Source organism: Chelonia mydas, chromosome 4 (genome assembly GCF_015237465.2).
Source record: "Chelonia mydas isolate rCheMyd1 chromosome 4, rCheMyd1.pri.v2, whole genome shotgun sequence".
NCBI lineage: Eukaryota > Metazoa > Chordata > Testudines > Cheloniidae > Chelonia > Chelonia mydas.
Genome location: NC_057852.1, coordinates 57,564,565 through 57,577,189, shown reverse-complemented (window position 1 = coordinate 57,577,189; position 12,625 = coordinate 57,564,565).

The window sequence follows — 12,625 nt, the reverse complement described above, 5'->3', positions numbered from 1 at the left end:
TTTTATTTCAGGACACACATGCTGCACAATATGGGTGCATGTAAAGGAGTTTGATCTAGGCGTGAGGTTTTTCCTGTATTTTTTTTCCTGCTCTATCCATGACTTGCTCTATGACTTTGAGTAACATTGCAGGCAGTAGAAGCTGCAGAAGCTTAGCACTTCTGAAAGTCAGACCACTTATTAGTTAGGATCTTGTTATGGATTTCAGTGCCTAACCTTACACACCCACAGTTTGAAAATGTCAGCATTTATTTACCCTGCCTCAGAGGTGAGGCTTTATTAATATTTGTAACATTCTTTGAAATCTTTGAAAACATTGCATGAAAAGTGTCACTTACATGCAAATTATTATTTCCATATTAGAAATAATCAACACTGAACATATTGTGAAAGCTACTGGAGGATGTGAGAGGTCTACTCAGGTTAGCCATTTTTATAAAATATGTGCATCACGTGTTTGGCAACAAAGTTAACTAGATCAAATATTCTGTTTCAATCATGTGACCAAGTGTGCTTGAACAAAGTGACCCTTTCCCACTCTAACAAAGTCTTGAAGGAAAACGGTTATGGAAGGCCTCCCAGTTTCAAAATATGGGCCCAAAGTTCCATTCCTTGCATATACTCCCATTGAAGTCAGTATGAAGACAGAAGTCATATAAGGAAGACTGGATTGGGTGCGGTTATTTATTACATTATAGTTTCACAGAGATCTTTCTCCTTGTGTTTCTTGCACATCTCATCTGTTTCCCCAAGAGTCTGCAAAGGCAGCTATTGTATTGGCCAGAGTTATGTTAAATCAAAGGGGATGAGGCCTGTGTGTCGCTCATACCACAGACAGAATCACCCCAGCTGTAGAAAAACAAAGCCACCACCCGCTGCTAGTAATGTATTCTATTCTCGACCTGTGCATCACAACACTAGCTAAATCCATGATCTGAATGAGAAAAACTGCTGACTCAACATGAACTGAAAACTTAACAAAATTCAAAATGTAATGAAGAATAGGCCGGATGGCACATAGATTTTAAACAGATTTTTCTATCAGCTCTATTTCTAGAGACCATTTTTCTCCAAGTTGTGGAACATGCTCATCCAAGAGTTAAATGTTCACAAATTCTAGGCCTTTTTGAGAAACAATCACTTTACCGACAAGACATATATGATAAATGTAGGCCTGTCTCTGCTTGGCATCACTGCCACCTCATGGATTAATGAATTCCATGTCCTCTAATTCCCCCTTCTTATGCATCTCTTTTATACGAGTAGCCAAATGTATCCAGATTCATTTTAATGAATGTGAGTCATTCCCCGTATTCAGGAGGCAGGGCTGTTTATGTTGTCAGTAAGCACACCATTAGCAGTGCTATAAATAAACAAGCAGTACCTGCAGGAAAACCTATACAGTAAAAGGACACACACTGCTGAGCACCAAAAAAACAAAAAACCCACACCAAACAAGCTACATGCTATAATTTCCCTCCTACTGTAGCTTAATGAAACAAGGCCATAATTCAATCTCCATTGCAGTGGATTTACTCTGGATTTCCACCAGTGTAAATGAGAGGAGAATAACGCCCTCCAGATTTCTTACAATGAAATTTTAAATTCAAAGTCTTGAACTATAGCACAGCTTTTGTACCAAGTTCAACATATTTTGTAATAAAGAAATCCAAATGCCAGTGTTCTAATTTATGTAAAATAAATTACAGTTCTTTCTAGCCAGTGAAACCCTCTTTCTGTGTTTTAGTAACCATTTCCTTTTTGTCCCCTGAAGATTTCAAGGTCAACTTGACATTGCATAAAATAAAGCAAATGTCACTGAACTATGTTGATATTTTTCCTATGATGGGGCAGATTCTGGTGGAGTCTCTCAAAAACCAAGCTTACAAATCATTATTTGGGGAACAATATGTTCTGTGATTTTAATTTCTTTGTGGGAAATGTGTAAATAGACACTGGCATTGAAATTGGATTATGATTGATACTTAGAAATTAAATGATTCAAAGATTAATCTTCTCCATGTGTGTTGTAAAAGGCTTGTGGTCTCATTTTTATATCCACTGAAATACCAGTATAAAATATTGTTTTAAAAGAGCAAAATGTCTTCCGTTTACAATGGATGCTCATCCTTTTCTGTTGAGCAGTGCCCAAAAACTTGGACAATGAATGTTTCAAGAACAGAAAGAAAAGACTACCAGCAGAATATTTTTGTGAATATAATCACAAGTAGCCAGAGATACTTACTGTGCTCCAGCATGGTGGTATTCCCTTGTGGAGTGGACATGACACTTGTGTTCTATATTCTCATGCTGGCTCTGTAACTCTCTGAGTGTGGGGACTTCCCTTATCATTGTCTCAATGTTTTCTCCTGTAAATGTGGATAACAAACTGGATGAATACTGTACCTGCTTCACAGGTGGCTGTGAAGATCAATTAGTTAATGTTTGTAAAGCACTAATAGCACTGGTCATATAACATAAAAATCAGTTTGCAAAGAGTTTGCCAAAAGAGAAAAAAGGTTTTGAATCAGCTGTCCAGGTCTCTTTGTTCTTGATTGTTTGCAAACATGCATACAACTGAAGTTCCCTTCTTACAACGTTCACAAACAGCTAATTTAAGGCCCCCCACTGAAATTAATTTAAGCTATACACAGAATATATTATGTGAGGGAACAAAATTCATTTTGGAAAAAAGCAGAAGTCTTTTATAAAGGTTACCTCATCCATCCCAGGAAAATAAAACACACCTTTTGAATTTAGAATCTAGTCACAAAGCTTGAATAGCAAATAATCAACCAAATACGCACTGCATCACAGCTTGCAAATAACAATTCGTACCTCAAATATGTTCATCAAAACTATTCACTGAAACATTAATAAATGAGTAAAAGTGTGATTTATCCATGGACAATTTCCAATTAGAGGGAAAAAAAAAAGGTCAATATTTGAGAAACACATTTTACAACTAATAGTTTGACCTGCTCCAAGAACAGGCGTTTTAAAGATATTTAGGCACCTAAAGCTGCATAGAGATATCCAGGAGGATTTTCTAAAGCACCTAAGCGTCCAACTCAGTGGAATTTAGGTGCCTATGCATTTTGAAAGTTTCATTAGATGCCTGCATCTCTAGGCACCTAAATACCTTTAAAAATCTGGCCCTAAATGCTTATAAAGTGAAAGGCATTATCTACAGACTTGTCTTCATGCAACAGTTAGCTCAAGTTATTCCACTCAAGATAGCCTAGCTCAACTGAGAGCAGCCACACTACAGAATGACACTGGACCTACACAGAGTGATTTGATTAGCAGTACAGAGTGACTGAGTGAGCAGAGGGTTTGGATTAGCATTTGATGAGTTATGCTAATTTGAGCTATAGCCTTTAACTGCATCTCCACGGCATTACTTGCTGGAGCCTTAGCAGCACTGAAGCTTCGACCCAAGTCCTCCATGGGCCAGCTAGCTTGGGTTTGAAACACCATTTATCTCTAGCTAGAGAGGTGGGTGGACAGGAGTCAGGTTACAGACAATTTTAAAATTATACCTTGAGCTAGCACTGGAGTAAAGGCAAGCCCTAAGTGCCAAATATTAGTCATGTCTATAAGCTCAATATATTATTTGTTTTCAGTTTTAGAATATGCAATCTATCTTTACTTGTGTAAAGTTTTGTGATGCCTTTAAATGTAGTGCTCCCTGATATAGCTATCTGCAAAGCATGTCATGTATGGGATCACAGACGTAAAGAATGTTTGCATTTGAAAGGGAGATAAGTCTTTCCAAATTCAAAGAGAACTGCATCACTGACAGGTAGAGCTATAGGTGGTCATTTGAAACCTAACTAGAGAAGTATATATTTCAATCAGAAACAAAACTGAAGCAGATGAGTTTTTAACTGAAAACAAAGTTATGAAATAATAAATATAACAGAAACTTTGAAGCTGGGTCTCTCCCGTCTGTCTACCCATATGTAACTGTAAAATAAACAACAACCAAACTAATTAGGAGCTGGCACTATTAATGCTGTTAGAGGCCATCAGCAAAGCCCTCAGAAAACAAAATGGTTCCCTGATTTCCTTTAGTTTATTTTTATTTTTAAGTAACTATTAGTTGAAAAAGCAGAAAAAAGAACATTTTAAAAAATAGGGCCTGATTCAAATCCACTGACGACACCCACTGGGTTCAATTGGCTTTGGACCAGGATCAGAACTCATAGTGAATAACTTATTTGATAACTTTTTTGCTTCTTTTTTAATTTGCAAAATATCTGTATATGACGTATGTTCATGAATGTATTTGTTGTATGAAATTCTGTTTGTGAATAATTCTTGGTCTGTAGCTTGGTCATGAGCAGTTCATTGTGAGATTTTATTATCCAAATTAAAACAAATTGATAAACAAATACATTTTAAAAAGAAGAACTTGTATTACATATGCCAGTCATCACCATGGCTATCCTGCTTGTTTGTATAAGGCCATATATTTCTTCACTCCCTATTTACTTGCTTGGGTGTTTGTTCTTTGTTTGTTTCCTTTTTTCTTTTTTGCATTCTGAGTACAAGTTTTGGGGCAGGCTTTGTGTTTCTCTTTGCACAGTGCTTAGCACATTTTGAGTGCTACTGCAGTTTAAATAGGCTGGTTTTTATGGGACACAATGTTGTGTGGTATGTCTCTTATTACCTGGCTGGATGAATGGAACTCTTACAAAATTAGGATCCCAGTGGAAATTCATACACCTAAGCTGAAGTTCACAAAAATGTTGCAATATTCAGCACTTTGGCAAACCTTCCTGCCAGTAAATCCACTTGCTAGAAGATTGGTGGAAAGTGAACACAGAAGGATGCAAACCCAGTTGATAGGAATTATATTCAAAATGTAACTAAAGAATTAATGTGATGGTATTTTCCCAGCCCCCGCAGCATATCCTCTTAGGGCAACAAAGACTAGCTGTTCTTAGGCCTGTGAAACACAAGCAGCTGCACAACATGCCTCCTTGCATTTAATTTACTTTCTGACTGCTTTGTCAACAAACTGGCTCCCTCTAGGTGATTCTGGCATGTCCTTGGAAAAGTCGTAAGACTGGTTCTGCAACATAAATATAGTCAATGGATAGTGTGACAGATTTACTGTTTCTCATTCCCATTCTAATCGCTGCCTACAATGTCACCCACACCTTCTGTTACCTCTCTTACCAGAACTTCCTAAAGCACCAACATGAGTCTTGTTATTCCTTTTGAAACCTGTTTCTTTGGTTTCTAGCTACGTAGCACATGGGCCTCAGGTGACCTAGATGACGTAAAGATAGAAAATATGTGCAGCAACAAGCCCTAATGAGTCATGTGAATGTTGCTGCACACACGCTGACATACTACTTGGAAAAGGTGCTACTATACCTCTCATCAGCAATCCAGTCACGTCCAAGTCTTAGCATGACTCAGGAACATAGTTAAAGTACCAGCTCCACTACAAAATAGAAATGTGGCAAACAAGATAAAGGAGAACTGTCTTGGATTAGGGTCCCCAAATGAGGGGGACTTGTCATGTAGACAAGACCACGCTATCTTCTATCACCTTTCCTTACTTTTTGCTTCCTGAGTTAACAAAGCAAATTCTATTTCCTGGTCCAAGCCAGGTCTCTCCACCAGTGGATTCTGCACGAGTCAGTTGCAGTAGGTAGGAGCCAGTTCCTGGAACACCACTGACACAAAAAAAGCTATTCTAGTTAGCATAGTTCCAATATTGCACATTCTGCTGTAATAGAAGGTTTTAAATCCAGCTACAGCATAACAGCAACAGGCTGCAGTAGAAATTGAGCTCTTTATCCACCGAACAAAGCACCCTTAAGTGGTCAGAGAGTGAATAATGTCGATCTGAGGCAGGGCTAGATGAAATATGTGCCAGAAGATGCTGAAGCTTGAAGCCATGTTCCAGCTGCCCACACAGAATTCAAATCTTAAAGGGGATAACATTAGAATCCCTCATCATGGATTGGGTTTAAAGTTGCAAGGATGAGTCCTTCCTTCCCTGATATTTTCTTTCAAGTTTCTTGGACTATGGCAGAAACTCTTTAAACTCAGCATGAACAAAATTAAATTAGCTGTTTTTCCCAAAATGGGTGACTTGTGAAAGTATTTTTCATAAACTTTCTTCCTCAGATCTACATGCCCTGTTTCCCTCTCCACAGATTCCTTACTGCGAATGTGAGGGCTGCAGTTCACGTGACTAAAGGTCAAATCAAAATCATGTGATTCAATAAGTGAGGGCAACACTTTGGCCTTCAGCTGTATCTTGACTGTGAGACGTTTCACCATTGGCAAACTGCATGATAAGGACAAAAGAACTTTTGTGTGTGTGAGTATGAGAGAGAGAGAAAATTCTGGCTAAAACTCTGGCAAGGATGATTTTAAAAATCAAAGAAAACTGGTACCTTCTCTGCCCAGTGGTAATAAAATAATTTTTTAACCTTTTCAGCAATAAATCAAAGCAGATAGATATCATTTTCTAGAGAAAAGGACAACAAAATTGACCAGCCAACGAAGCCTGGGGAGGGATGGGTGGTAGCTTTGTGTTTGGGGTTTACCCAGTCACTAGTTTGAATTATGGGAAATCCTGAAAGAGACACAGCTGTTCAACTAAAATGAAAACTAGTGAAATCACTCAACACCTTACAGCAGGCTCTGATGCATGTATCATTATATATCCTGAAATAATATACGCCATAAATCGCTCTCTGCCATTTATGTTCAGTGAAAATTACAATAAATTAATAATCACCATGGTTAAGATTTTCAAAAGCAACTTGCAATTTTGGGTGTCCAACTTGACCCACCTTCTAGGTGCCTGATTGTCAGAGGGTGGATGCTCAGCACTTGCTGAAAATCAGGCCAGTTCAAGATGTTTTAAACCGAGCACCAAAACAGGGGCCACTTTGAGAAATATGAGTTATCTGGCAAATATTTGGAGCAAACTTTTGCTCATTGATCCAATTTTCTGCTTTCACTACATGCATGATTCCCACTTTGACTTCAAAGTACTGCTCATGTAGGGGGAAAAATCCAGAATATCTAAGTTAAATTCTGGAATGAGAGCAGAAGCTTACCCATATGTTTGGGGGTTATATGCCAACATATAAAAATATGAACTCTGAGTGCCAAAACTTGTGTAATATTATTGGTATTATTATTGGTCCACAATATCACATTGTCTACCTTTGTTTGCTTTTAGGATCAATATGACCACAGATATCTTCCAACTAAAATGGATGTCATAATAATACAAAATTGTTAAGTCATAAGAACAAAATAATTAGATAATGAATAGTTTGTGCGTTGAAGTTCTCAGTAAACCTGGCTGTTCTGATTGGCCATTATTTGACAATTAATTGCCTTAAAGTTACATCTGTACATTATTACTTAATTATTAACTGCGAATCTCACTAATCCCCATCATTTTACTGACAGTATCTGAAGCACAAAATCAATTTGCTTCTCTAAGGTAGGGAGTTTGTTTAATTAGAAGCAGCATTTAATAGGGGAAAACATTAACACACTATAATAGAATCTCTTTCAAAATTGCCTAAGCCAATATGCTTTCATTGTGTACACTTTCTTTGCAAAGTTTGTGTGTATGTGTGTGTGTATATAATATTAATAGTTTGATAGCTTTATGATTGCTTCACTTTATCATTTGAACAGCTGTGTTTATTACAGAAAATAGTATTAGCATGAAGGAGTACCATAAATATAATTTTAAATAGAGAGAAAGAAAAGGCACCTCTGTATACTATAGTGATCAGGACCAAGCAAAGGATGTTTGGCCAGTTGTTTGATTTGCACAGACATACACAGTCACACTCACTAAACCTTTAGTCCTGATGCTGAAAACATTACAGTGAGTGCAATAACAGGGTCCAAAGGTGAACTAAGGTGATATTCTGGAAGTATTTCTCAATTGACAATGAGATAAAAAGATATTTTAAGAAGTATAAATATTTGATTCAGATGTCTGAAAGAAAGAAAGAATGACCCAGGAAATCTGAGGTCTTTAAAAAGGGGATAGAATTTGCATTAAGCACTTTCTACCCGGCTCTCATTGCAAACAAAATAGTGTGATGGATTATTCTAATAAAGTTCGAAGACAGAGTAGCTGCTGTTCCACATTAAGTGCCCATCAACTGACTGGATTCTCAATTCAACTCCTGTTTTCCCACGTAATTACAAAAGATTCCCTATAGCAGTGCTTTCTGGAGAGGCAGCACTGAGCTAGCTGCCATGTCACTTCCAGCATCGCTCTCACCCGAAGTGCTGAACTCTCTTGAAACTTGAGATGAACCAGTCCCAGCAATTAACCTTTATTACACCACAAAGCAAGAAAGCGAATTAAAAGATATGGACCAATGATGGTCCGAGGACATAATAATGTCAACTATTTCCCAGGAATAATAATAAGGCAAAAAAGCAGCAACCTGTTTGTACCTATCACTGTGAGGTGAAGCAATTAAATACCATGTATGGAAATCCTTTAAAAGATGTTTGTGTTGATATATTTTCACTTTGTCCTGTTTCATAGCAACAAGCCATCATCTAGTCTAGGGGCCTAGCTTTCTCTCTAAGGCAAGGGCAATGCAGAACCATACCACAGCAGCAGGATTTCTGAGAGGCACGGTACAAGAGGCCCAATGCCTCCAGGAGCTTTCAGGTGGTCACTGCTATGCCCATGAACTAAGGCTGTCTTCTTCAGCCAGACAGATCTGCCGGCCAGTACAGGATGGGGAAAGGGCCATAGCTTCATCTTTTCCCCGTTTCTTTGGAGGTAGCTAGCAATGCCAGTGGTGCTGCCCAGTAGCAATCCTTGAACACACGGGAGCACAATCCCTGCACAGTAAGCACAAGGAGCGAAGGCTACTTCTCACCTACTTTTAAATACTCATATGGTGTCTAATATCAAATGAGGCTAATTAAGCTGTAATAAGAAATCTATATGAACAAAAGAAGATAGTTTGAATTAGCAGTGTTTTACTCAAACCAAAGGTATGCCCTGGTCCCTTATACATTTTTTCATTAAAAATAAAGCTTCCATAAACTTTTAGCAATATAGGTAGGGCCCTACCAAATTTACGGTCCATTTTGGTCAATTTCATGGTGATAGGATTTTTTAAATTGCAGATTTCATGATTTCAGCTATTTAAATCTGAAATGTCAGGGTGTTGTAATTGTAGGGATCCTGACCCTAAAAGGAGTTCTTGAGGGAGGGGGGTCACAAGGTTATTGTAGGGGGGGTGGCGGTACTGCTACCCTGACTTCTGCACTGCTGCTCTGCCTTCAGAGCTGGGCAGCTGGAAAGCGGTGGCTGCTGGCCGGGAGCCCAGCTCTGAAGGCGGCAGAGCCACCACCAGCAGCAGCACAGAATTAAGGATGGCCTGGTCTGGTATTGCCACCCTTACTTCTGCGCTGCTGCTGGTGGGGGTGCTGCCTTCAGAGCTGGGCGTCTGACCAACAGCCACTGCTTTCCAGCCACCCAGCTCTGAAGGCAGCACAGAACTAAGGAGGGCAATACTGCAACTCCCCTCCCCCCCTTAAAATAACCTGGCAACCCCCCAGCAACTCCCAGGACCCCCAATTTGAGAAACACTGATCTCCCCCTGTGAAATCTGACCAGATTTCACGGGGGGAGACTAGATTTCATGGTCTGTGACGTGTTTCTTACAGCCGTGAATTTGGTAGTCTCCTAAATATAGAAGATTTCATATTTATTGTAGCTGCATGGCAGCCAGGCTCTCCATAAGCATAATTCAGTGCTCCCCAGAGAAGCCTCATGGCCTTCAGTGTGAGAAAGCAGAATCTAAGAACATGCAATGAGTTTCTAGGTCAGAATCCAGATACCACAGTGAAGGTTCATTAACAACAAATGCACAAATAGAAAGGTTAAAATATAGCTATATAATCTATAGAAATCTGAATACTAGTAAGGCTGTTAACTAAAAGTGCTGGGTTTCTACAGTGCAGTTTGTGGGATCCTGCCGCCACTGGACCACTGCCTGAGTCTGCGTGGAACTTGGCAGGATTTCTGTAGACTTATACCAACAGTTTTTGGATCTCTTTACTGAGCCTGAGATCAGAATACCCAATTTTGCAAAGTGCCACCACACTTCGCAGTTGAGAACATGAAGGCCAAATACTGTCCTCATAGGCGTACATGCCTAGGCCCTGAAAATTTGGTTTAGGAAGCTTTCCGTTGGCAATAATCCCCCATCCCTCCAGCAACCATGCATATGGTAAAGTAGAGAATTGTGTGGGTGGCAGCTATTTCAGAAGTTTTGAACCTATTCTACAGGAAACACATTATTCTGAATGATAAAACTTTGCTTTAAAATAGTAGTCAGGATGACAAATAAACCCTCAGCTACTTCGAACGTAAAGATTGCCATAAGTTCCAATACTCACTGGTTATTTTTTTGTTTGTTTGTTTTTTAATTTTATTAATCTCAAGACCAACAGATTGAGTCTTGGACACTATGTATATGCAGAAGGTATATTATTTAGCACCTGCTTTAGGCCTCAAAGCTCCATTCATGTTACTGAAAGTTCTGACTGTGGAATGACTGAAACATTGTATTTGAGGCCAGATTTGTCCTGCCAAGTACCAGGCCAGTGTCACCAGGAGCATTCCCTCCTATCTTGTGTGCTAGGCAGCGTTGCAGTCCCTATAATAAGGATATGCTAAACCCGATATTCTCCCTCACATTTCCAACATCTTCAAGTAGTCCTCCACCAGAAATTAGTCTAGGCACTGAACTTTGGGCCTGATCCAAAGCCTTTTGAGAGAAATGAACAGACCTCCCCTCCCCTCCCCCCCCCCTCCCCCCCCATTGACTGCAATTAGGATCAGGATCCAGGAGCTTGGGGAGAAACACAACAGCTTTGTGTTTCCATGTGAAAAATGCACAGAATACAAAAAGGATTACTAAAATTAATGCACCCCCAAGGCTTTTCTTCACCATATGCGTGGTTGCTGGAGGAGAAGGGGTACTGCCAGGAGCAAGCTTCCTTAGCCTCATTTTCAGAGACTAAGGAGCTGCCTGCATGCATCTAAGGACAGTATTTGTCCTTCCGTTTTTAATACTGTCAACTGCAAAGTATGGTGTCACCTGCGCAAAGTTAGGTATCATATCTCAGGCTCAGAAAGGGATCTGTGATGGGGTGTGCTTGCCCCGCACTGCTACTGCAAGGGCTAAGTCCACCCTTTGGGCTGAGGAAGCCACGCCACCTTGGCCCTGCTGGGCATGCTCCAGCTGGACACCAGGTATAAAAGGTAGCAGCTCAGCTGATTCAGGGCTGACTGCCAAGGAGAGAGGATGCACACTGCATGCTCCAGCCTGGAAACTGCTGAGGCCCCAGGTGGCAGAAGCAGGAGATGCTGAGTCCCAAGGGAACGCCCAAGCTCCTCCAAATGCCCAAGGAGCAGTGGAGCTGCTGAGAACAACACAGATTGAGGAGCCCAAAGACCTCAGAGATGCCAGGACCACTGTACCAGGGACTGGGTAGGAAGTAGCTCAGGGGGAATTAGTCCTTGTGCCAGGTGGTGTCTGTGTGTTTTGGAAGGGTCCCCTGCTGACCCAGCAGCAAGCGCACTTGCCAGTGCCACAGCTCTGAGCTGGGATCCGGTGGAGCAGGGAGAGCCTGAGTCCCCCTACCTGTCTGCCACCCACCCCAGGTGGCTACACACTCCCCTGACCGGCCATTGGGCCACCCAACCCAGCTGAAGAGGAAGCCATACTGACTCTGACCACTAGGTCACACAGCTATATTGACTCAGCCCTTTAGGCAATACAGCCCTGCTGAAGAGGGCAGCCCTACTGACTGGCCATTGGGCCATGCACCACTGAGGGAGAGGACAGTTATATTCACTCTGGCCTTTGGGCCACACAGCCCTGAGAGAGGGTAGTCATATTGACTTTTGCCCCTAGGCCGTGCTATCCTGAGACAAAGAGTGATCACACAGACTCAGCCATGGGAAATAATAACCCTCACCCCACTCCAAAAGGGGGTGGGTGTGCTTGCCCTGTGACAGGCTCCAAAAACTGTTTTGGTAAAACTGGTGTAAATCAGGAGTAACTCCACTTAGTGGAGTTATTTTAGTGTAAAACTGGTGCAAAAACTGAATAAACTAGTTGACATAGATGCTCCATGTTTAGAGCTAAAGGTCTGAAAACAGCAGGGCCCTGGGTAGGGTTCAAATTTGTTCTAAGCAACTATCTCTTCGTGTGACATCAAGCAAGTCACTTAACCGCTCTGTGCCTCAGTGCACTCTGATATAATACTAAGTAAAAGCAGAACTTTGCTGAAAACCTGGTGCTTTATCAGAGCTGAACATTTCAGTTCTGGGGAAATCAACCAGGGGAAAAGAAAAGAGCAAACGGACTAGTATAGTAAGAATAATATACAAATAAATACTGCATAATGATAAGAAGTAATATTATATAAAAGTTACTTCTGAGTAATAATAATATGCTTATATGTAAAAAGAGCTGCATTTTGTGAGGCATCTTGGCAGTAGAGTTTGTTATTTGCATATTCTGACATGGATAGGCTATTTGTATATTTGATTGCAAAGGCGCTTGGCTTAGTAAGA